Source organism: Culex pipiens, chromosome 3 (genome assembly GCF_016801865.2).
Source record: "Culex pipiens pallens isolate TS chromosome 3, TS_CPP_V2, whole genome shotgun sequence".
In the NCBI taxonomy this organism is placed as follows: domain Eukaryota; kingdom Metazoa; phylum Arthropoda; class Insecta; order Diptera; family Culicidae; genus Culex; species Culex pipiens.
The window spans coordinates 179,639,711-179,663,773 of record NC_068939.1 but is presented as its reverse complement, the minus strand read 5'-3'; the positions used below and the strand labels follow the sequence as shown (position 1 = coordinate 179,663,773).

At 31.7% G+C, this 24,063-nt stretch overlaps 1 protein-coding gene across 5 annotated transcripts in view; it reads right to left on the bottom strand.

The window, feature by feature from the left end:
* The window catches only part of LOC120427999 (cationic amino acid transporter 2), a 55,289-nt gene extending 33,685 nt beyond the window's left edge, over nucleotides 1-21,604 (bottom strand). For 2 of the 5 annotated variants that reach the window (XM_039592964.2, XM_039592968.2), the window contains exons 1-2: nucleotides 21,497-21,595; nucleotides 20,785-21,381 (exon numbers count right to left, since the gene is read on the bottom strand). The gene's annotated coding sequence lies outside the window, so the exon portion shown is untranslated. Of the gene's footprint in view, nucleotides 1-20,784; nucleotides 21,382-21,465 lie in introns of all 5 variants that reach the window. The other 3 variants (XM_039592966.2, XM_039592965.2, XM_039592967.2) reach the window with 3 other exon arrangements.
* Between the last annotated feature and the right edge of the window lie 2,459 nt (nucleotides 21,605-24,063).

Sequence of the window (24,063 nt, the reverse complement as noted above, 5' to 3'; positions counted from 1 at the left end):
GAAAAAAAAACACAGAAGTAACGCAACTAAAATGGCAAAAGGATGCCGAGAGCACTTTTCCCTATTTACAGAATGACGGTGTTTACATATAGTTCAAGCTCCTGGTGCCATGATGGGGACACTTAAAGAGTGCTAAGTGGGATAGTTTTTTATGCCACGGTTCTTGGAAGGCTTTTCACAAATTTCATGAATGACTGCGTCTAGTAGGTATCAAGGAGTGGTTAATGAGTAAAAAAGAGTGGTTACGGATTCTGTAATGAGCGATCCTTGAGCTATGAAAAGGTTATAAATTAGATGAAAGACTTCTTAATTGATTTTAATTTCGTTATTATTCACTTTACATGTTTGACCATAACTAAATACTAACGTTACTTTCGTAACTTTAAAAATTAATTCTAGTGATCCTTCGCTTGAAAGACATGGCTTTCAATATTCCAATCTCAACGAAAAAACCTATATCCGTTTCCCTATTTTATTTCAGGTTTTCTTTTTCAACGGGTTTTTTTTTTTTTTTTTCACAAATCAAAATATTTTTTTTCAATGCCTAATGTTAAGGGCGTCCAATTTTCCCGGGAAATTTTTGAATCAGTAATAAAATCTATGTTTCATTATATTTGTTATGTTTTCAAGCTTAAAATCATTGAATTAGCTTAATAATATCAAATGGTGATAATCCTCACTTTAATCTAAACAAAGACGACAGTTTTAAAATAGCCTAAAAGAATTTTTTTTGTCTTTGTGGTGTTTAGGATTTTATATCAACTTCTATTTTTATTCCAGTATGATTAATTATTTTTTTTTATTTGCGAATCAAGTTACATAATTCTTGAGTTTTTTTTTTTTTTTTGAAAAGGTCCAATAAGCTTTTGTCTTCCATATGTTTATAGGACCTATTCAAAAAAACTTTGGAATTCTTTTATATATATGACTAAAACAGCTTAAAATTTTTATTTTATATGTCTAAAAAACAAAAAACGACAATAAATAAAATGATACCAGTCAATGTAAAATTTTATATAAGTTTTGAATTCATTGTTTTATATAAAACATATTTTACAAATTATCTTCAAATTACTACCGCCAACCGAGGGAAAATCAGAATTACAGTCTAAATAGGTACAGGAGATTTTAGAGCAATACATTTGGAAGTACAAATTGTTTTGTTCTGTTCCTGTTTTAACCGAAGTCATCCAAAACGTCATGCAATTATTTTTTGCTTTAAAATTTAAAATCGAAAAAATACGTAAATATATCCAGTCTTTAAAAAAAAATAATAGAGAAAAAAATTAAAAGCACTAGGCATTTTACGGACCTGTTAATTAAAATTATAATATTTTTTCCTAAAAAGCCAATTTAATGCTGAGATTTGCTGAATACAAATTTTAAATCATTTTATTGTTCTACTATTTTCACAACCAAATCTGAATTTCCAGACCAAAATATGTTTTTTTTTCAATTTCGGGAATTCCCGGGACAAATTATAGAAAATCCCGGGATTCGGGAATTCCCGGTTTAAGAAAAATCCCGGGATTTTTGTCCCGGGAATTCCCGGGATGGACGCACTACTAATGTTTTTTTTTTTTGAAGAAATCCTAAAACAAATTTCCGTGGATTCAGTGGGCATTAGGACGATAAAAAAAATAAAATTATGGAAAATCGAGTTTACGAACTATGGTTTCAACATTTGAATGAAAAAAGGGTTTTAAAGTGTATTATACACCTGGCCAGTTGTTTTGCTATCATTATTTTCCAAAATATTTAAGTAGGGGCAGTGGGGGCAGAATGGACCAGGGGGGCAGAATGGGCCACCCTTGGTTTTGGGCTTTAGAGTGGATTTAGACCAACCGTAAGGCAAATGTCTTACAAAGGACGTCAAATAACATCACCATACCGAAAACGACGTTTGAATTCATTGTTTTTTTCGAATTATGAGCAAAAATGTAAATTTATTGACAAAACCACGCAAATGTTGTTTATTTCGATGTTTTTAAATAAGCTTTCTGAAAAGTTGGATTGTTTGAAAAAGTTTGTTCAATGCTTATATTGTTATTAGATGTTACTACCAAGGTAAGCAAACAATAACGGAACCTTCAAATCATTTAGAGGCTTGGTGGTGGAAGTGTTAAATTAGAGGGAGAGGGGGTAATATGCACCCCCTAAGGGAAAACTGTGATTGCTCAACTAAAACAGCATTTCTATGGAAGAATTTTGTTCGATGTTCCAAAACAACTAATATTCTTCGTAATCCATGATAAAAAAAGTCTTTAAAACCTCAACTTTGGGGCAAAATGCACTACAACAACGGGGCAAAATGCACCGGGTAAAAGCAGTTTTGCGGTGCATTTTGCCCCGATCACGCTTTTTGCAGAAAATTTAATTAAAAATGCATTTTTTAATGTTTTTGGACTCATTTATCTAATGAATAATGAAGATTATGGTAAAAACTATATAAATCAACACTTACAATATCAATAAATGCTTTTTATATTGTCCAAAAATCATATTGGAAGTTCAATGAAAATTATATGAAAACACAACATTTCAAAATTTTGCAAATATCTTAAGCTGTTTTTATACTACGATGCTCAAATTTTTCCAGCATGGTTTAGCAATGTTAAGCTTCCAATTTCTATGATTTTTTCCCGGAAAATTCTTCCCAATGTCGAGAAAAGCAGAGGGTGCATTTTGCCCCGGGGGTGCGTATTACCCCCTCTCCCCCTAAAATGCACTTGGGGGCAGAATGGACCACCCTTTTCCTGCCTTATAAAAACAATCAAAAGTTATGAAATTTGAGCTAAATGGATTATTCACTCCTGATAGCTTCACAAATCACGTTTAATGCAACATTTGCTGATTTTTTTTTATTGTTTTGATGCTTATTTGTAAAAATAGTGTCTTATTTCGACATATTTACTCTATATTCAAAACTGTTTGTTTTGTTAAGTGACTATTTTTATAAAAGTGATCAACTTCATGGAAACTATGTTAAGTCATTTTTATCTCCCTTAAACGAAATAAATTTGAAATTGATTGGCAACGGCCTTATTAGAGATCAAAAAAATTAATCCTTTTGTGGCTGAAACAAATCGTAATTAAACAAATATACTGGCAATGACAAAAATTTAATAAAATTTATACTTTTGTATTTTTATCGGGTGACACAAACCAAAAAAATTGTTGTAATGTTATTTTTAAATGAAGTTCAATTTTAATGATAAATTGTAGCAACATTATTTTCAACAGTTATTCGTCAAATTTAAATCAAATTGGAATAAATTTTGATCTGCCTGAATCAGATGTTAGTCAATTAGATTCATAATCTAAATGCCATGAGATTGAATCTCGAGGTGAAAGGTTCTATTTGCAACATAAATTTGAGGCCCAGCCTATAACATAATGGTGCGTATATAATTTTTAATGGAGTACCCGACGCGATTGGTAATGAGCAATGTATTTCTTATGGAGCGAACTGTAAAACTACCACTCGAATCGGGTATTCCATTAGTAGGAAATGGAAAAAAAATCACAGTTACTTATTTTTTAAATGTAAATGTACAAAAAAAAATATTGATCAATCATCAAGTTTTATCTAACACGCATTAAAATAGTGATAATGATTCAAATAAAAACTCTAAATTCAGGTTTAAATTAAATAAGCCTTATTACGGGTTAAATCTCTTTAAAAATGAATACTTCGACCAACCACCATAGTGTCAAACCACATATTCGGCATTTAAGCTCGGTACACACTGAGTCCTCAGCCCAAACCGGCAGCATTCTATGAATAATTTAAATTTCATCACGTTTTACCAACACCAGAGCAACATAAATACCAAGATATGAAATCGTCCCGAAAAGAATACAAAATCCCTGCCAGTGGCAAATGTCGGGCACGAAAGAATAACTGACACCAACAACCACCACCACCATTCACAATGAGCGATGTCTTGAAGGTGATGTTCTCCCTCGCTCAGAGCACACTATGTTGCCTCTTTCATCTCTGATACATGGAAACACGTGTTTTCACGTTTGCTCATATTTGCGAAACGTGCAATATGGTACGACCATTTATTCTTGTTTTATTGCTCCTTTTTTGAAAAATGAAAACATTTCGTTGTATGACAAAAAATGGCTACAAACAACTGTTGCTTCAAAAATATCACCAAAAACGTCACAAAATCCAACAGCTAACAGTCCTCCAATTGAAAAACCACACGCAATAACGCGAAGGACCTAATGGCGTCCTTAACCGGCTTAGAACGAATATAAAACGAAAAAGAATGTTTTATTTTAGCAGCCCACTGCTGCTAGAGTGTCCCAAATGCTATCCATAGCCACACAATGTGTCACGTCCAACGTCGGTCCAAAATCCGCATTGGCGCCATCATCCAACGCACGTTGGCAAGACCCCCAAGTTTCAGTGGCTGTGTGAACTATACGGACAAGTTTTTAAAATAGTCCGCCTCGTGTATGTGTGTGTCCCCGTTCTATACACTACTTCTCGGAGCATGTCACGTCCGCCGCCGACGAGGACAACGCCAACGCGCGCGGTCCCAAGAACCAGGACGTGTCCTTCCTCGACGTCGCAGTCGTTGCGAGAGTTCATCAAAAAATCCTTTAAGGACACACACACACTTCTTGGCCAAGGAGCGAGCATTTCATCAAAACAGAAGCGGGTTTGACGTAACTTAATGTGTGTGACCTTTTGAAACGGAGTGCGGAGATATAAAATTTCTTAAAAATATAGTTCAGACTCGATTATCTGAAGGTCTTGGAAAATAAAATCACTTCGGATAATCGATTCACAAAACATTTTTTTTTTCGCTTTTTTTATTGTCGTGTTCCTAAACTTCGCTAAAGGGATTTAGAACGTTCAAATACAAGATGGCGGCTAAAATGGCGACGATAAAATTTTGAAGCAATTTTACTAAATTGGGTCACAGAACTCGTACTTCATGTTAGAAGAAAGAAAAATTTAAAAAAAACTAATGTTTTTTTGTTTATGATTCGATTATCTGAAGTCCCATACAAACCTTCGGATAATCGAAACATCGAATTATCGAGTCTGGACTGTAGTTATTTTTGCGAAAAATTACAAATATGCATTTTTGGACCGCCCTAACACGGCTAGAATAACCCAAATGGCAAAAAATATCTAATTAGGTATTTCTACCAGGGAACTGCTAGGTATTTCTAACTGGGAACTGAACCAGGGAACCCAAACGGGGAGAACTGTTTTCGGATCGTGAGGATTTGCATTTTTAAAACTTTCTTTACTTTGTAACAGAAACTGTAAACTATTGAAAACTAGAGTGGTTCAAACCATAATGAAAACTAAACCAAAAATATAAATATTTTTTTTTTTGGTTTGGCTCTTTTTTTTATTTGGCATTTAGGGTGATCCAAAAACTGTTCTTCGTATTTTTTTTGCAAAAAAAATAACACATTAAAAAAACACTAATTTGAGCCATTTTAACTGATTTTAAATGTTTGGACGCAAATGAAAGGTGATTTATTTGGTTTCTACGGAAAAATAGTATGGAGTATACTGCCCATGTTCGCATAAATGTCCCATATGCAACAACAGTAAACTTAGAAAAACGCAAGGCAAAAACTGTTTTGAAGAAGTTGGTCGTCGTTGATCATCGCCGTTCAAGTCACCCGCGACAGGCACGAACGACGAAACAAAGAGAAACAAAAAAAGAAACTTTTCAACCTTAAGTTTATACATCATTTCTTTGTAATTGTCTGTTCTGCAACGTTGTAGAACATTGTTACACTTTAAACAAATATTTTGCAAAGTTACAAATAACACGAAAGGAGAATGGGCAAATTTGTATAGGAGCTGGTCCAAGGATGTACACGAACCGGACCAACTTTTTTCGTTTTCAAAATCATGAAGTCTCGACTTGTTTCTATGGTAAGCCTCTTGCACAAACGGTTCAAACGGATAAAAACAAGAGAAGTCATGCTCCAATCATGCTTAGACATATCAGAACTCATAGTTTTTGCTGATACGCGTCGGATGAAGTCAAGATGATCGAAATCCATAATAAAATAGAGATTTTATGAATGATTTTAGAAATAGCAAAAATACGATTTTTTGTACATTTTTACCCAGAAAGCTCAAACTTCAACAGCTTGTAACTTTTGAACCTCCAGAAGACTTTTTTTTCAAGTCTCGGCGAGATCTTTCGAAAAAAGTTGGTCCGGTTCGTGTACATCCTTGGACCACATCCGCCCATTCTCCTTTGAAATGAAAATTTTTGGTCTAAACGAAAAATGACCCTTCTGGGTTACACATAAAAATTTCCTGTAGAATGACATATTCCAAAAAATTATCAAAGTTAAGTAACAAAAAAACGGCAGAATTTTCAAAACTTTTTCTTTTTTCGCATGTTCAAAAATGAAAGGGGTCGTTTCGCCCCTCAGTCACGAGATATCGAAAAATGGATCCCCGAGCAGACAGAAATAACTTGGGAATAACATTTCTTGATATTTGAAAATACTTGGACAATAACATTTTATGTTATTTATAACAAGATTTGTTATTCGTCGTTATGAATTTTTTGTAATTGTATTGTTATTGTAATAACAGACTAATAACATTTTTAGTTATTCTTCGAACAAATCTTAGTTATTATTTTTTGTTATTTTAACAACTAATCCGATCATCCCAATAACAGTTTGAGGAATTCTTCAATAACAAAAAATGTTATTCCAAAGTTTTTTTGGCATTCAACCAATACCAAACCAATAACAAATTTTGTTATGATAACAAAAACTGTTATTAAACCCTTACGAAAAAATGGATTTTTCAAGAAGATTCCATAACACTTTCTGTTATTTTAACAGTATTTGTTATTGAAATGGCATGAATTTTGTTATTACCGTCTGCCCGGGACTCGGATTCGTGATCAAGGGACAAAAGTTGCCCCTTAAGACAACGTTTCACGAAAATCAAAGAAGGCAACTTTTTCCAATTTCGTGTGAGTATGTAGAGAATTACCCAAAGTCACTCACAAAATGAAGTTTAAGTTGGTTCATTTCTACTCGTCAATTTTCTTCTCTATGAGCAACTTTGCCGAAGACATCAAAGTCGTTTGTCATCTTTGAAGAATGTTATAAGATTTGCAACATATGGGCGGGGTGGATTCTTAGAGGGTTAACTAAGGACGGTGCAAACCTTAGTTTGACCTATGATTTGAAATTAAAATGCTGGTCATCTTTTTTAATCACCCCACACCCACGGAACGCAAACATGTTCTGTATAGCCCCCCATCAAGATTCCGATGTTTTTCTTCTCTGGACACCACTCCGTGCCTGCCTGTTGACTTTGTGAGAACTTTTTCGTTCCATTGCTTTGTTGGAGGGAAGGAGCCGCCTTTTTTCCACGTGGGACGATGCTGCAGAGAGAGAAAAAAAAGGATTCAAAGCAAATAAAACTTCCCCAAACAACCGGGACCAGACGGTATAATTGGTACGAGTTCGGACAGAACCGACACGACGACGACCCTGGGACAAGCGAGTCCTTCTCCAACACAAATGACATGAAATCTACATAAATTTTAGTAGTCACTGCGGCGGTGTAGTAGGAAAGAAAAAAGAGTTGAGCAACCGCGTTTATTTCCAGCTGAATGGACGTCTGAGGAAGGCGAACGTAACCGACGAGGATTGGGATTGGGTTCAGGGGAAAGAAAACCCCTCGCTTTGGGCGATAGGACTCTTACTTATGCGATGCGGTTCGGAGTTCTGATTTATGGGAAATGATAAATTCTAGCCTGGGTTTATTTTTGATCCGTCTGTGGGCCACGCCGGGTAGGATATCCGTAAAGTGGAATGTTACGCCGGTAAGTGGACAAACTTGTTCCGAGTGAGAAATGCCACTAATGGATGTGGGAATTTCTAGCTCACGGATATAAAGATAGAAACAGCTCAGGCTTATCTTTGACACTTCATCAGATCTTAAAATTGCCTTCAATCATCCCACTTTTTTCTTCTCCCCCTTCTCAGTTCTCGAAATAGACTTTAATTTTGTAGATCAAGTTATTCACCTTTCCGAACTTTTTATTGTCTTCTAAACTTCATCCAAAACACTCCAACACCCACAACCAAAACCATTTCCATCACCGCCGATCACTTGCAATGTCCCTCTGCCTAATGGATCGAACGAGGGCCACTTGAGGAAAATTGGATCTTAAAAGGGAAGACAAACCCCACCACCAGTTCGACCGAGTTCAACATTCATTGGGGTTCATTCTATATCGCTGCTATGATGAAACTCCTCGATGTCAATAACTGGCGCCTTCCTTATGAAATGCTGACCCGAGCAGACGGAAATAACTTGGGAATAACATTTGTTGATATTTGAAAATACTGAGCCAATAACATTTTATGTTATTTATAACAAGATTTGTTATTCGTCGTTATGCATTTTTTGTTATTGGATTGTTATTGTAATAACAGACTATTAACATTTTTAGTTATTCTTCTAACAAATCTTTGTTACTATTTTTTGTTATTTTAACAACTCCGATCATCCTAATAACAGTTGAAGGTATTCTTCCATAACAAAAAATGTTATTCCAAAGTTGTGTTGGCTTTCAACCAATATCAGACCAATAACAAATTTTGCTATGATAACATAAACTGTTATTAAACCCTTATGCAAAAATGGATTTTTCAAGAAGATTCCATAACACTTTCTGCTATTTTAACAATATTTGTTATTGAAATGGCATGAATTTTGTTATTACCGTCTGCCCAGGGAGGGAAGCTTTCTTGTATTGCGAGATGCCAACGAAGCGGAAAAGTGAAGATTCAATATCGTCGTACTTTAACGGAGAAGTCGTTTTTTTACTTTTGCCTTCGATTGCTGGTTTCCTGTTTGTGAGTGATGGAGAATGGAGAGCAGTTGAGTGGGAGCACAGACAAAAAATTGTAAATAAAAACATTTTACTCAAAAGTGTTTTTTTATATAGGTATTTTCTCAAAAGAAAGCTGGTGTAAACAGATATGACCTAATTTATTTTAATGAATATTTTCAAAGATGTGTAATGAATATTATTTGTTTAATTTATATCTATGGTGTACCAAAAAATTCAATATGGCAAAAAAGAAGTGTTGTCAAATTCATATAAAGCAATTATCTTGATATATTCGTTCAGCTGAAACTACAGAAGAATTCCATTTGAATCTTCTTCTTTGCTTTATTTGCTATTAAAGACAATTAAAAAATTGAGCTGCTTTATTAAATTTCACAAATTAGCTTCCACTTCAATTAAACCAAATATAATTACTAGAAAAATCAATACCCTGCATTTAAATCAACGTCAGAGCTTATGCACGGAAAGAAAAAACTCAATTTCTAATAAAGTTATATTACACATAAAAAATCGTACAACTTACAATGCAGGAGCTATTTAAAAAATAAATAAAATGATTTAAAACTTTTCTTCGAAAACCACTTTTTTCCTTGTCATTTTATTCCCTTTATTGATATATAACAAAAGCTCATTACGAGGGCGTTTGGCCGCGTTTTACCCCACTCTGCGTTTGCCATTATTAATAATTCAGCTTATTACGCCCAGTCTCGTGCCAATAATGGAACTCAACGAGAAAATTAGTGCACTGTTTTTGAACACTATGCACTTTGCGGGAAGCTCTAAAAGCCCCTCCTTCGTTGATTGGTGGCTAAACTAGAAGGGTGTGATTTTATGAATATATGATTTTATTGCTTTATTCTTTTACTTTTTGTAATTTTTTTCGTTTTTTGTAATTTTTGTCATTTTTGACATTTTTGTCATTTTTGTCATTTTTGTCATTTTTGTCTTTTCTGCCATTTTTGTCATTTTTGTAATTTTTGTAATTTTTGTAATTTTTGTAATTTTTGTAATTTTTGTAATTTTTGTAATTTTTGTAATTTTTGTAATTTTTGTAATTTTTGTAATTTTTGTAATTTTTGTAATTTTTGTAATTTTTGTAATTTTTGTAATTTTTGTAATTTTTGTAATTTTTGTAATTTTTGTAATTTTTGTCATTTTTGTCATTTTTGTCATTTTTGTCATTTTTGTCATTTTTGTCATTTTTGTCATTTTTGTCATTTTGTCATTTTTGTCATTTTTGTCATTTTTGTCATTTTTGTCATTTTTGTCATTTTTGTCATTTTTGTCATTTTTGTCATTTTTGTCATTTTTGTCATTTTTGTCATTTTTGTCATTTTTGTCATTTTTGTCATTTTTGTCATTCTTGTCGTTTTTGTCGGTCTTGTCGTTTTTGTCGTTTTTGTCTTTTCTGTCTTTTCTGTCTTTTCTGTCAGTCTAAACCAAAAATTTTCAGAATTTCCATTCTGAAACGATTCGGAAGTTTAATCTTCTTGACGAATTTTCCCTTCATAAGCTGTCCCACTTCTCTACATAGTTCACCGGAAGCATTTCCATCACATCAAAAGCTGACTATTCCACGAAATTTAGCCTTTCGACCGATACCGACTTGGCAACAACGGATCGTTTACCTGCCCGCATCCTTCCATTTCTGGAATGAAAAATGGTTCAGGTAATTAGTTCTGCTTCCTGCATGGCAAAATGAAATTTGTTTGTTTTTCTGCTGACTCGACTTTTTTGTTGCCCTCCCATAAGATGGACGAGTGCTTTATCTACTCTACGCAACCTATAATGGCAGTTAAAAGGGAAGTGGTAGAGGGCTCGTTCACAAATTACGTTGCTGAGGTTCAGATTTTTGTTTGTGTAATAAACTTACTCAAATTTGGTTTCAATTTAGCGAAACCTTTTGACAATGTTTTGAATTCCAGAATTCCCAGATGATCCCAACAATGTGTGCCAAAAAATGCTTCGAGAAAGGTCGTCGTCTATCCTTTACCCTTTTCCCCGTATACTTTCATCCTCTCAGCTCAGCTTGGTGAATAATAAAAACGACTCACTTTATGAGACGATAAATTTTGGGTCTTGCAGGACCGACCCATATCACGATGGGTCCACTCCGGTTGGGCTACACGCGGGAAAGTGTTTCAGGATTACGCCCTAATGCGATGTGGGTGCATTAAAGCGATTGCGACCACTTTGGTCTGTGTACTTTAAGCCGTTTCGTCATTTGGAGTGAAGGCATTCGCTGGGTTATGGTTGCTAATTCGTGTTGGATGCGTTCTCATCACACTTGTTGACACTCGTTGATCAAGAATTTTCGTAGTGTTTCGTAGTGGATCAAAGACAAACAGACTATACTGGCCATGATAGTTGATAGTACTAGCGCAATCTGGTGAGCATTTTACCAAACACAAACCATCATAAATGTTAACAAACTCCAGCGTTAGAACAAGTTAAAAGAGTAAGGTCAAAACAGCGCCACGCTGTTTACTGCGGACATAAATCGAACTTATCTACATTCAAAATGACCATTTTTGACAGGATTCATTCCAGCTCGATCCTGTTGTAACACAGAATTCAAATAACCCAATGTCAAACAGTGCAACAATGTTCACTTCCCATCATGTCCAGTCAGCCAAACAATGAACATTCATTACCATCGCGCGGAATGTGCCAAGTGACAGCAGGTCTGTGCGCGCGCCATCTATATGCAGGTGACCCAAACGGAGTGGATCTATTTATAAGGTGCGACCCTGGTGGGTGTGTGCAAGTTCAATCTGCATCATCAGGTCCCTGCAAATGCAAATCCACCTCCAGAGTCCGGTCATCATCGCAGGCAGGCAGGCAAGCCGTTTTTGTCTCTTTTTTTTTTATTTCGGTCGTTGTTGGTTTGGTTGAGTTGAAATATTCAACAGAAAATGGAAATTGCAAGCGGAGAAAACCCCTGGATGGAACTGACGGCGGAAAATGCAATCTAGGTGTATTTTTTTCCAACTCTCGTTCTCTTCATTTATGGTAATTCAATCCTTTCCAATCCGAATCAAATCTCGTTTGGTGGACGGAAACTCGCTTGGCCAGACCCCCGACCCGAGGCTTAATTTCTGTCGAGTGGAAACAGGTGGAACGTCGATGGCAGTTTATCACGGTTCAAAGTACGGGGATTTAGCGCGCTGAAAGATTGAGCACTTTTTGTTTAATGTTGTGAGAATTGTTATGTGATTCGTACTTTTAACTTCAATGAGAAATTTTCGAAAATTATTCACAATGGATTTTAAAAATTAAAAAGAAGTGTCCACTGGATTTAAGAATGGTTCTCAGGTATGAAATATAAAGAATGTGACTGTCTTAAAAAAACTGTATCAAATAATTTTCAAAATTTCATATACCTTTAAAAAAATTCAAAATTTCAAATACCGAAATCCTGTCTTGAAAATTTTGTAATTCTCATCTCGTAACTGACAAGATTGTCAAAATTGTCGAAATTGTCAAAATTGTCAAAATTGTCAAAATTGTCAAAATTGTCAAAATTGTCAAAATTGTCAAAATTGTCAAAATTGTCAAAATTGTCAAAATTGTCAAAATTGTCAAAATTGTCAAAATTGTCAAAATTGTCAAAATTGTCAAAATTGTCAAAATTGTCAAAATTGTCAAAATTGTCAAAATTGTCAAAATTGTCAAAATTGTCAAAATTGTCAAAATTGTCAAAATTGTCAAAATTGTCAAAATTGTCAAAATTGTCAAAATTGTCAAAATTGTCAAAATTGTCCAAATTGACAAAATTGTCAAAATTGACAAAATTGTCAAAATTGTCAAAATTGTCAAAATTGTCAAAATTGTCAAAATTGTCAAAATTGTCAAAATTGTCAAAATTGTCAAAATTGTCAAAATTGTCAAAATTGTTAAAATTGTCAAAATTGTAAAAATTGTCAAAATTGTAAAAATTGTCAAAATTGTAAAAATTGTCAAAATTGTAAAAATTGTCAAAATTGTCAAAATTGTCAAAATTGTCAAAATTGTCAAAATTGTCAAAATTGTCAAAATTGTCAAAATTGTCAAAATTGTCAAAATTATCAAAATTGTCAAAATTGTCAAAATTGTCAAAATTTTCAAAATGGTCAAAATTGTCAAAATTGACAAAATTGACAAAATTGACAAAATTGACAAAATTGACAAAATTGACAAAATTGACAAAATTGACAAAATTGACAAAATTGACAAAATTGACAAAATTGACAAAATTGACAAAATTGACAAAATTGACAAAATTGACAAAATTGACAAAATTGACAAAATTGACAAAATTGACAAAATTGACAAATTGACAAAATTGACAAAATTGACAAAATTGACAAAATTGACAAAATTGACAAAATTGTCAAAATTGTCAAAATTGACAAAATTGACAAAATTGACAAAATTTACAAAATTTACAAAATTTAAAAATTTACAAAATTTACAAAATTGTCAAAATTGTCAAAATTGTCAAAATTGTCAAAATTGTCAAAATTGTCAAAATTGTCAAAATTGTCAAAATTGTCAAAATTGTCAAAATTGTCAAAATTGTCTAAATTGTCAAAATTGTCAAAATTGTCAAAATTGTCAAAATTGTCAAAATTGTCAAAATTGTCAAAATTGTCAAAATTGTCAAAATTGTCAAAATTGTCAAAATTGTCAAAATTGTCAAAATTGTCAAAATTGTCAAAATTGTCAAAATTGTCCAAATTGTCAAAATTGACAAAATTGTCCAAATTGACAAAATTGTCAAAATTGTCAAAATTGTCAAAATTGTCAAAATTGTCAAAATTGTCAAAATTGTCAAAATTGTCAAAATTGTCAAAATTGTCAAAATTGTCAAAATTGTCAAAATTGTCAAAATTGTCAAAATTGTCAAAATTGTTAAAATTGTCAAAATTGTAAAAATTGTCAAAATTGTCAAAATTGTCAAAATTGTCAAAATTGTCAAAATTGTCAAAATTGTCAAAATTGTCAAAATTGTCAAAATTGTCAAAATTGTCAAAATTGTCAAAATTATCAAAATTGTCAAAATTGTCAAAATTGTCAAAATTGTCAAAATTGTCAAAATTTTCAAAATTGTCAAAATTGTCAAAATTGACAAAATTGACAAAATTGACAAAATTGACAAAATTGACAAAATTGACAAAATTGACAAAATTGACAAAATTGACAAAATTGACAAAATTGACAAAATTGACAAAATTGACAAAATTGACAAAATTGACAAAATTGACAAAATTGACAAAATTGACAAATTGACAAAATTGACAAAATTGACAAAATTGACAAAATTGACAAAATTGACAAAATTGACAAAATTGACAAAATTGACAAAATTGACAAAATTGACAAAATTTACAAAATTTAAAAATTTACAAAATTTACAAAATTTACAAAATTTACAAAATTGTCAAAATTGACAAAATTACAAAATTGTCAAAATTGTCAAAATTGTCAAAATTGTCAAAATTGTCAAAATTGTCAAAATTGTCAAAATTGTCAAAATTGTCAAAATTGTCAAAATTGTCAAAATTGTCAAAATTGTCAAAATTGTCAAAATTGTCCAAATTGTCCAAATTGTCAAAATTGTCAAAATTGTCAAAATTGTCAGAATTGTCAAAATTGTCAAAATTGTCAAAATTGTCAAAATTGACAAAATTTTCAAAATTGTCAAAATTGTCAAAATTGTCAAAATTGTCAAAATTGTCAAAATTGTCAAAATTGTCAAAATTATCAAAATTGTCAAAATTTTCAAAATTGTCACAATTGTCAAAATTGTCAAAATTGTTAAAATCGTAAAAATTGTAAAAATTGTCAAAATTGTCAAAATTGTCAAAATTGTCAAAATTGTCAAAATTGTCAAAATTGTCCAAAATTGTCAAAATTGTCAAAATTGTCAAAATTGTCCAAATTGTCACAATTGTCAAAATTGTCAACATTGTCAAAATTGTCAAAATTGTCACAATTGTCAAAATTGTCAAAATTGTCAAAATTGTCAAAATTGTCCAAATTGTCAAAATTGTCAAAATTGTCAAAATTGTCAAAATTGTCAAAATTGTCAAAATTGTCAAAATTGTCAAAATTGTCAAAATTGTCAAAATTGTCAAAATTGTCAAAATTGTCAAAATTGTCAAAATTGTCAAAAATGTCAAAATTGTCAAAATTGTCAAAATTGTCAAAATTGTCAAAATTGACAAAATTGACAAAATTGACAAAATTCACAAAATTGTCAAAATTGACAAAATTGTCAAAATTGTCAAAATTGTCAAAATTGTCAAAATTGTCAAAAATGTCAAAAATGACAAAATTGACAAAATTTACAAAATTTACAAAATTTACAAAATTTACAAAATTTACAAAATTGACAAAATTTACAAAATTTTCAAAATTTACAAAATTTACAAAATTTACAAAATTTACAAAATTTACAAAATTTACAAAATTTACAAAATTTACAAAATTTACAAAATTTACAAAATTTACAAAATTTACAAAATTTACAAAATTTACAAAATTTACAAAATTTACAAAATTTACAAAATTTACAAAATTTACAAAATTTACAAAGTTTACAAAATTTACAAAATTTACAAAATTTACAAAATTTACAAAATTTACAAAATTTACAAAATTTACAAAATTTACAAAATTTACAAAATTTACAAAATTTACAAAATTTACAAAATTTACAAAATTTACAAATTTACAAAATTTACAAAATTTACAAAATTTACAAAATTTACAAAATTTACAAAATTTACAAAATTTACAAAATTTACAAAAATTACAAAATTTACAAAAATTACAAAATTTACAAAATTTACAAAATTTACAAAATTTACAAAATTTACAAAATTTACAAAATTTACAAAATTTACAAAATTTACAAAATTTACAAAATTTACAAAATTTACAAAATTTACAAAATTTACAAAATTTACAAAATTTACAAAATTTACAAAATTTACAAAATTTACAAAATTTACAAAATTTACAAAATTTACAAAATTTACAAACTTTACAAAATTTACAAAATTTACAAAATTTACAAAATTTACAAATTTTACAAAATTTACAAAATTTACAAAATTTACAAAATTTACAAAATTTACAAAATTTACAAAATTTACAAAATTTACAAAATTTACAGAATTTACAAAATTTACAAAATTTACAAAATTTACAAAATTTACAAAATTTACAAAATTTACAAAATTTACAAAATTTACAAAATTGATGAAATTGACAAATAATTGCATAGTTTTGTTTTTGAAATCTTGGTGCAAAAAGCTCTGGTTGATGTGCAACGTTAATATGCGTATTAAAAAATTTGAGGAAGGCACCAACCACGTAGGTGGGTTTAGTTTGTTTTTTTTTTTCTATTTAAATCAAAAACTCTGCTAGCAAAAAATAAACATTTTAAATAATATAATTTAGAACATAAATTGAGGACAGCTCTCAAAACACATTCAAACAATTTAGAATTTGCAGTGTTTTATTACACATAGCGAAATAACATAAAAATCAACGAACCATTACGTGCCTCCCAAATCGAGGCCACTGTTTGGGCGTATTTTTTTACATCGTTCAAATAAATAAAATTAATTGTCCTGCACAATAACGATGCTTTGTTTCACGCATCGTTTGTGCTCTACATCTGGCACTGTAAGATTTACAGCAAAAATATTCAAATCTAATTTTTAAAATTGTTATGCCTGTTTGCATTTCAGTTTTTTTTTTTTTTTTGAGTAGTAAATTTTCTACTAATTACGCGAAAAAATCCGAAACAGCCTCCAACATTCTAAAAGCAAGTAAAATGAAAAAAAAAGAATGATCTCTCATAATGGAATAAATTATTCCACATGCCTTGGCAAACGTCAGGAACAATGTTCTGCGAAAAAAAAAGAACATAAATGCACCGTTGTATAGGAACCCTAACAAAATTCTACTAAATGGCACGTCTGCTTCTGGCACATATCAAAGAAAAGTTTTCTTGAAAAATGCCCCCACATATGCTGGTGGTGGTGCTGCTGCTACATAAAGGACTTTTCTGAATGGGAAAATGATATATAATGGGAAAAAGGAATCTCGAGAGAGATTCGTTCCTCTTCCGACAGCAATTGTTTCCGAAAGGTCCACATACAAAAGTAGCTCCACAAAATGAAAGACACAAAATGAATAACTTAGCAAAAGTATAGTTTCGTCAAAACAGATGCTTGATACCGCGGCACCCACGATGTCCATTAGCGATATTTTTATATCAGACAGAAGAAAAAAAAGCTTCAGTTGATATCCCGAAGGAAAAGCACCATCAAATGGCACTCGAAGTGATTCCATGGAATCGTACTGTATTTATCGTGCAACTGCACACTTGAATGAAGCGATTTTATGTGGGGCATAAATTTTTAACGCGAAACTAAAACGTGCTTTCTGACGGTTCTCGAGTATGGTTTATTATACCGATGAGTTTAAGTGGGAATCGACATCCTCAGTGTGAAGCTTCTTGAAAAAGTTGTGGAGTATTGTTTTAAAACTCTATTTTCTCCCCTCCCTAAACCGCTGCATTTTTAATTCGTTCAGTTCCAACTATAACATCAATTAACTAAAAATACTTTCACACTCGGCTAAATTGCGTCAGACACACACGGTCGTCCACAAATCACGGGAATTGGGTGGAATTAAAAATGCAGCAACCCAATCCACCACCCACAACACTAATACGGGGGAGGGAAACATAACCAAATTATGGCACCGCAGCGCAGGGTGGCCACTTGAGTTGAAAAATTAGAAAAAAGTCGTCAAATTGCGATTTTTTCGAAAAGTCGGTGGGAGCTTTTTAAAATTTCTACAATAACTCAATGACAATGTTGTGTTATTCACAAAATTCAAAATATTTTTGATAACATTGATTTTAAGCAGTTTAATAAATTATGAAAACAAAGCCGATCGTGAACAATTTCAGTCAGCTTTGAGCAACATAACGCAATCGGTCTCCTTGAGCCATTTGCTGAGCTATATACCCGATTGGAGTGAGAGGGGGAGCAAAAGAGAGAGTAGCGATTGGTGTGGAAGTGACAAACTGTAGGAATACATCAGAGCAGTTTTGCGTCGCGTTCAATTTGTGCTCGCGAATGTATGAGTCTTTTTGGAGCATTCAGAATCCTTGCATAAATGTAAACCATCAAAAAAAATATTTGAAAAATTGGTGTGATTAAAAAATAAAACATTATTGTCGTTAAACTAATGAATCCGATAAAAATATAAAAATGGTGGGTTTTTATCAATTCGATTTTTTTTACAACAGAAAATTTATCAAAATTAAAAAAAAAAACGATATCCCCCAATTTTTACTAGTATTAAGAGAAAGGGGGCATCGATTTTGAAAAAAAAAAAAAAACCCTAAATTTAACTAATTTCAATTCAATGCAAAAAATCAAAAAAAAATTAACATAAAATAAACATAAAATAAACCCAAATAGTTTACAAATTGTTACAATTATTGTTAAAAATTGCTAAATGAGAATGAGCGCATAATTTTCTTGTAATTTTTACTCATCTTTAGTTAAGGTTTGTCTAATGCCATGGGAAATGGATAAATAGTTTAGGGCGTACCGTTTGGCTAAGCTTTCATTGGTGGGAATTTCTTGGCTGTTAGCGGATTTCCACTTTTTATTTGAGAAACGGTGAATTTGCATTGGAAATTGTGAATTTTACGACTGTTGAGTATCGTAAACCGGGGTGACATTGATAGAATTTAAATTTATTTTTGGAATATTTTACAGTTTTTCTAAAGATTATTACTTTTAAAACATATACTGGGATACTTGGCACACAAGGTCCCTGCACTATTTTTTGTTAAAAAGTTTTTTCAATAGTGTTTTAAAAAAACAGATGCTTTGAAAATTCTTATTTTGAATTCCGAGGTGACTGTGATAGTCACCGTTTTTCTTGCTAAAATCAGATTAAAAGTGGTCAAATTTTATTTTTACGTCTAATGTTCCATCACTCAGGTTGCTGCTAGTGTTTTTAAGAACAAAATTAATGTTTTTATTTAGTTAACTAAGTTTATATATGTACTTCTTTAACAAAAATCATATTAATTTTAAGTTAATTTTTTAAAAAGTCGGCATTTCGTCTAAAATTGTTGAAACTTAGTTTTGTTTACAAAATTATTGATTTATATTGCATTTCAAATTAAATTTGAAGCAAAAATCAAAGTTTTCTCATGTTATATGAAATTTGTTCTACTGAAAATGCCTATAAATTTTGAGTTTTTTTTTAATTGTGTTTCAAAAACACATACAATTTATTATTTACAAACTAATGGTATCCTAGTGGAAAATTGTCCAAAAAACCCGAAAATGATTCCCGATTCGAACTCATCTCCATTGAGAAAATCATGACACCTTGAGAATATTAAAATAATGCTATTTATCAAGATTTTCTTAATTCTAGTTAACTAACCTGTTGAATTTTTAAAATTTTATGAAAACTTCTTCTTGAAGTTCTTTGAACACTTCTCTTCCAAGGTCAGTATGATTCCATACTATTCCGTACGCATTTAAAACATACTCTGAATAACAAAAATATAAATATTGATATAACAAGCCATTGTTTCAACATTTGCATGGCAAAAGTGTTTTAAAATGCATTTTACACTAGTACAGTTGTTTTGCAATCATTAGTTTTAAAAAAATGTAAGATTTGACGAAAACAAAAATTTTAGCAAAAAAAAAAAACTTTTTGCGATAATAAACATCGACAATTTTTGAAAATTCCAAAGATGTTTAAATCAACCCAAACATGCTAAACATTATTAAAAACGCAGGAGAATGCATTTTAAAATGATTTCAGCTGATTGCACTTAAATTTCCATTAAAATTTTGAAGTTTTTAAAAAAAAAAATTTTGTCCCCTTATTTTTCGGGCCAACATAGAAGAGAAGGGGAGACAAAAACTTTAAATAAAATTTGTGCCAGCCTTATTTGTACTTTTAAAGTAAAAAATCATGACGTGTAGTTTTTTTTTTATTAAAGATAAAATCCATAAAGAATTGTGCGTCATTTGATACCCATATTCTAAATTGAAATTAAAAAAAATATATTTTGTAAAATTTTAAGCAGAGATAATATTAAAATTACTATGTTTCAAAAAATTTTTTTTAGGAGGCTGAAGTTTTCGTCGATAAACGTCAATAAAATTAGCGTATTTCGTATTTTTGCCGGGATAAGGTTTTCGTTAACAAGATTTTTTTTACAGTTAAAAATAAAAGCTTTTTTTATGCAAAAACATATTATTCGATAAAACAATTATTGATATCAAAATCGTTTCTTTTTTTTTCATTATTTAATAAAACTTTTTACTGAAATATTTTCCTTAAGCTTCAATTTTCGAATTTTTTTTTCTTGAAATTTTATTTCTGCTTAAACAGTTTTTTGCAATTTCATGAATCCGTGGTTCCAGCACCTTCAAAATGGGACTCAAGTGTCCACCCTGGCGAAGGACCACACTTGTTCGGCAATAGTGCCTCTTTTAATGCCAGTACGTGGTGCCACCCACGCACAACCAGCAACATGCTGGCGGCAGAGACTGCACGATTAGCAACGATGACGTAATCAAGGTTACGGGAAGTTGTGGCGTTGGCGGTGGTGTGACGAAAACTCGAATTTTCCATCCACTTTTTATCTTCTGACCAATTTTCTTTTTTTTTTTTTGTGGAAGCTCGAAAGCTTTTTGTTTATTTTAACTTTCCCCCAAGGGCGTCAATAAAAGCTTAGTCAATGATTAGTGTATTAACGTGGATGAAATTACTCCCTTCTTTGAACTTAAACAATAATGATACCACATTAATGTGTACATTCAAAAGAATATTAGAGCTAGGACATTACTTTTTGGTCTAGACTGTTGCTGTTGCGCTCGATGATCTCGCTGGTGGTGTTGGTGTTACGGATATCCCTTCCGAGTGTGGTGCAAGTTCCTCTCACCAAACGGTGCTCACGGCAAAGCTCACACGTTCAACACCTGAACCACACACGAGGTGACAATTTTGATGGAAAAACTTCTCAAGTTTCAGCTTTTTTTTCTTTCTTCAATTCACTTATTACGGCTTGGAAAACCTTTTGCCTTTTCAACCTTTGATCCAACATCCACTCTAGGTCACGTGAAACGACTTCCCCCTTCAGCACAGATAACCATCGGAAATTTTTCACTCCCAAAAACCTTTGTGTAACTTGTATGTGCGTTGAATCAACAGACCAACCCCAAAAAGGTTTCCACTGTGCAAGATTTCTTCTTTTAAACTATTTGCACTGCACCCATCAACCAACATTCAACAATCACCAGCTTCACCACCAACCCGTTGGAAGATTTCCAATAATCTGTTGAACTTCGAAGCGCATTTCCTCCACCGCGAAAAAACACACACTCTTTTCAGCAGCACTTGCTCAGAACCCAACGAACGGCGCCATTTTCCTCACCAGACTGCCCTGAAGAAGGAGAAAATTTTGTGAATGGTGTGGTTCTAAGAATCACTACCACCCAAAAACCATCCACCCAAACCACCAACTCACCCCCTTTTCCAAAAACTTCGAGGATGCTCACCTCAAAGGTCCTTTACAAAACTCTCTCTTATTTCTCTTTGAACTGAACAAACTCGCGGCCAACAAACTCGACGCACGTCCACCCGCGGACGAATCCTCCGATGGAATGAAAAGTCGTCCTTTCGACGAATTTCCACCAACCAACCAAGCAAAAGCGTGAAAGCATCAGGTGAGAGAGGATAAAAGAGTGGAAAAGCTCTCAAGTTGGTCGTTGTGAGTGGGGGAGAAAATCGTGTCACACTCACGCCGTGCTGTGTGTTGTGGGTGGGTGGATGGTTTTTTGTGTGTGTTGGTGATGGTGGTGAGATGACATGATTGTACCAATACTTTGACAGTGGAAAACTTGAATGAGCTTTCGGATGGTGAAGCACAGGGTGATTGTAAAGAGAATATGGAGACGCATGATTTTTATCAACTTTAATGAATTATTGTGATTATAATTAAAGATTTTTTTAAATTAAAAAAAGTAAGGGACAAGCAATATAGAAAAAATGTACTTCCCATTTAACTCTTTAACGCCCACGTTATAGAACCAGTGGGTTTTTATATTTTTTTTTTCTTGGTTTTGTTATTTCAAATTAAAATGTCTCAAAAAGTATAAAACTAAAACAAACAATTTTTCTTGTCCAGTTTCCTTGCTTACTGAAACTAGTCCTAATTTTATTTCGTCCAGCAATTTGACTTCACTTCACATCTTTGAAGGTGTCTAAGGTGCTAAGCCGAACAGCCTTGGAAATAAAGATGACATAAACTAAAAACATAGAAATGTTTATCGAAGGACTGATTTCGTCGAACATGAATCCAAACATAGGTACTTAAAAACAAAAAAGTGTTATGTTTTTTTAAATTTTTTCCTAGTTTTTTTTTTTATTTCCTTAAACATTACCAGTCTTTTAAAAAAATAGTTTTATAAATTTTTTGAGAGTTTCTACATTTATAAAAATAATAAAAAATGGGAGTTTTTCCAAGAGTTTTGGGTTTGTTTCAATCATGCGCCGTTCTTTTTTTGGATGATTTTCAATTTGCAGTTTTTCAGTTTTATTTTTTATCAATTTCTGATCCCTATCAATTAAAAAATCAGGGGGGCAAAAAAATATTTTTTTTGTTGTCTTTTTTTATGGTTGAGCTTAAGTTTGACTCATATAAGCTACTCTTAAATTATTTAGAATTTTTAAATCCAAAATAAAAAAAACAATTTTGTTTATCGTGATTCGATCATCTGAAGTCCAATAAAAACCTTCGGATAATCGAATCTCGGATAATCGAAACTTCGGATAATCGAGGCTTTGGATAATCTATTTTGGACTGTATTCAGAATACACTTTATGATGCGAGGTATGAGGCTGATTTATGCATTTTCAAGCTTCAAGAGGTTCAAGCTTGAATTTTGAAATTTAGTGTTTTTAATTGTTTACCTCAAGTCCGTCCCATATTTAATTTAATCAATTTTGAGTTAATGATGCAGTTTGGGTTCAAAATCATGTGAACTTTCAGAAAAAACTAATAAAATATAGTAGTTTATTCCAGAAAACAGTAGAAATTTTCATTTATTCGCAAAATCCTAACACGTAGCCTTATGGGTGGGACAAATTTGTTTTGCGTTTTTCTCGGCTTGCTGTTTTTACATATGGGACGGACTAGATTAGAGCGGCAGTTAATCTATTCTTTAAAATTCGTATAGAATTTGCATTCTTTTAAACCTGAGCAAGTTATTTGACACAATAACCTTTTTTTTAAAGAAAATAGTACCGTCATCTGTGGCGAATTGGGACACATGGGGCGAATTGGGACAGCAGTTTAAGCAACGTTGCAGTCTAATATTTTGCTTTTTTGAAGTGGTTCCGGTTAGACCAGATTCAGAGCAACAAAATGTGTTCATTCATTTCCAAATTTGATGCTTTTAAGTGTTCTAAAACATGCTGTCCCTATTCAGACTGTAGTCCCGATTCGCTCCAGGTGACGGTAGTCAAAATTGCTGCCTGTGACTGATGAAAAATGAGGGTATTTAAATACAGGAATGCTAGAAAAAGATTATTTAACAAATAAATATATTACGTGAGGTTTCGCATTCCATTTATACAGTCCAGACTTGATTATCCGAAGCCTCAATTATCTGAAGTTTTAATTAGCCGAATCATAAAAAAAACATAATTTTTTTCGTATATTTATTTATTTCTTTCTTTCGACATGAAATTTGAATTCTGCGACCCAATTTTAGTCAAATTAAAATGGCTTATTCTCTTAAAAATTAGCAAATGCAATTTTTTTTGTAAATTTTTGCGAGCCTAAAAAAATGTGATAAATTGAATCTTTCTACAAACATTGTTGTCAAAATTATGACATTTATATTTATGCATTGATACCAATATGTTGTTAATTAAAGAATGGAATGGGTTGAAAAGGATTGAGAACCACTGCGCAAAATTATAAAATGTTTTTATGAATTTTCAAATACTTTGAAAACTACTATTAAACTATTTTTCCTTAATAGCCTATCTAATGACCTTTCATTTGTGTTCAAGACTGCTTAAATCGGCTGAAATGGCGCGGAGTTATAATTTTTTTTTT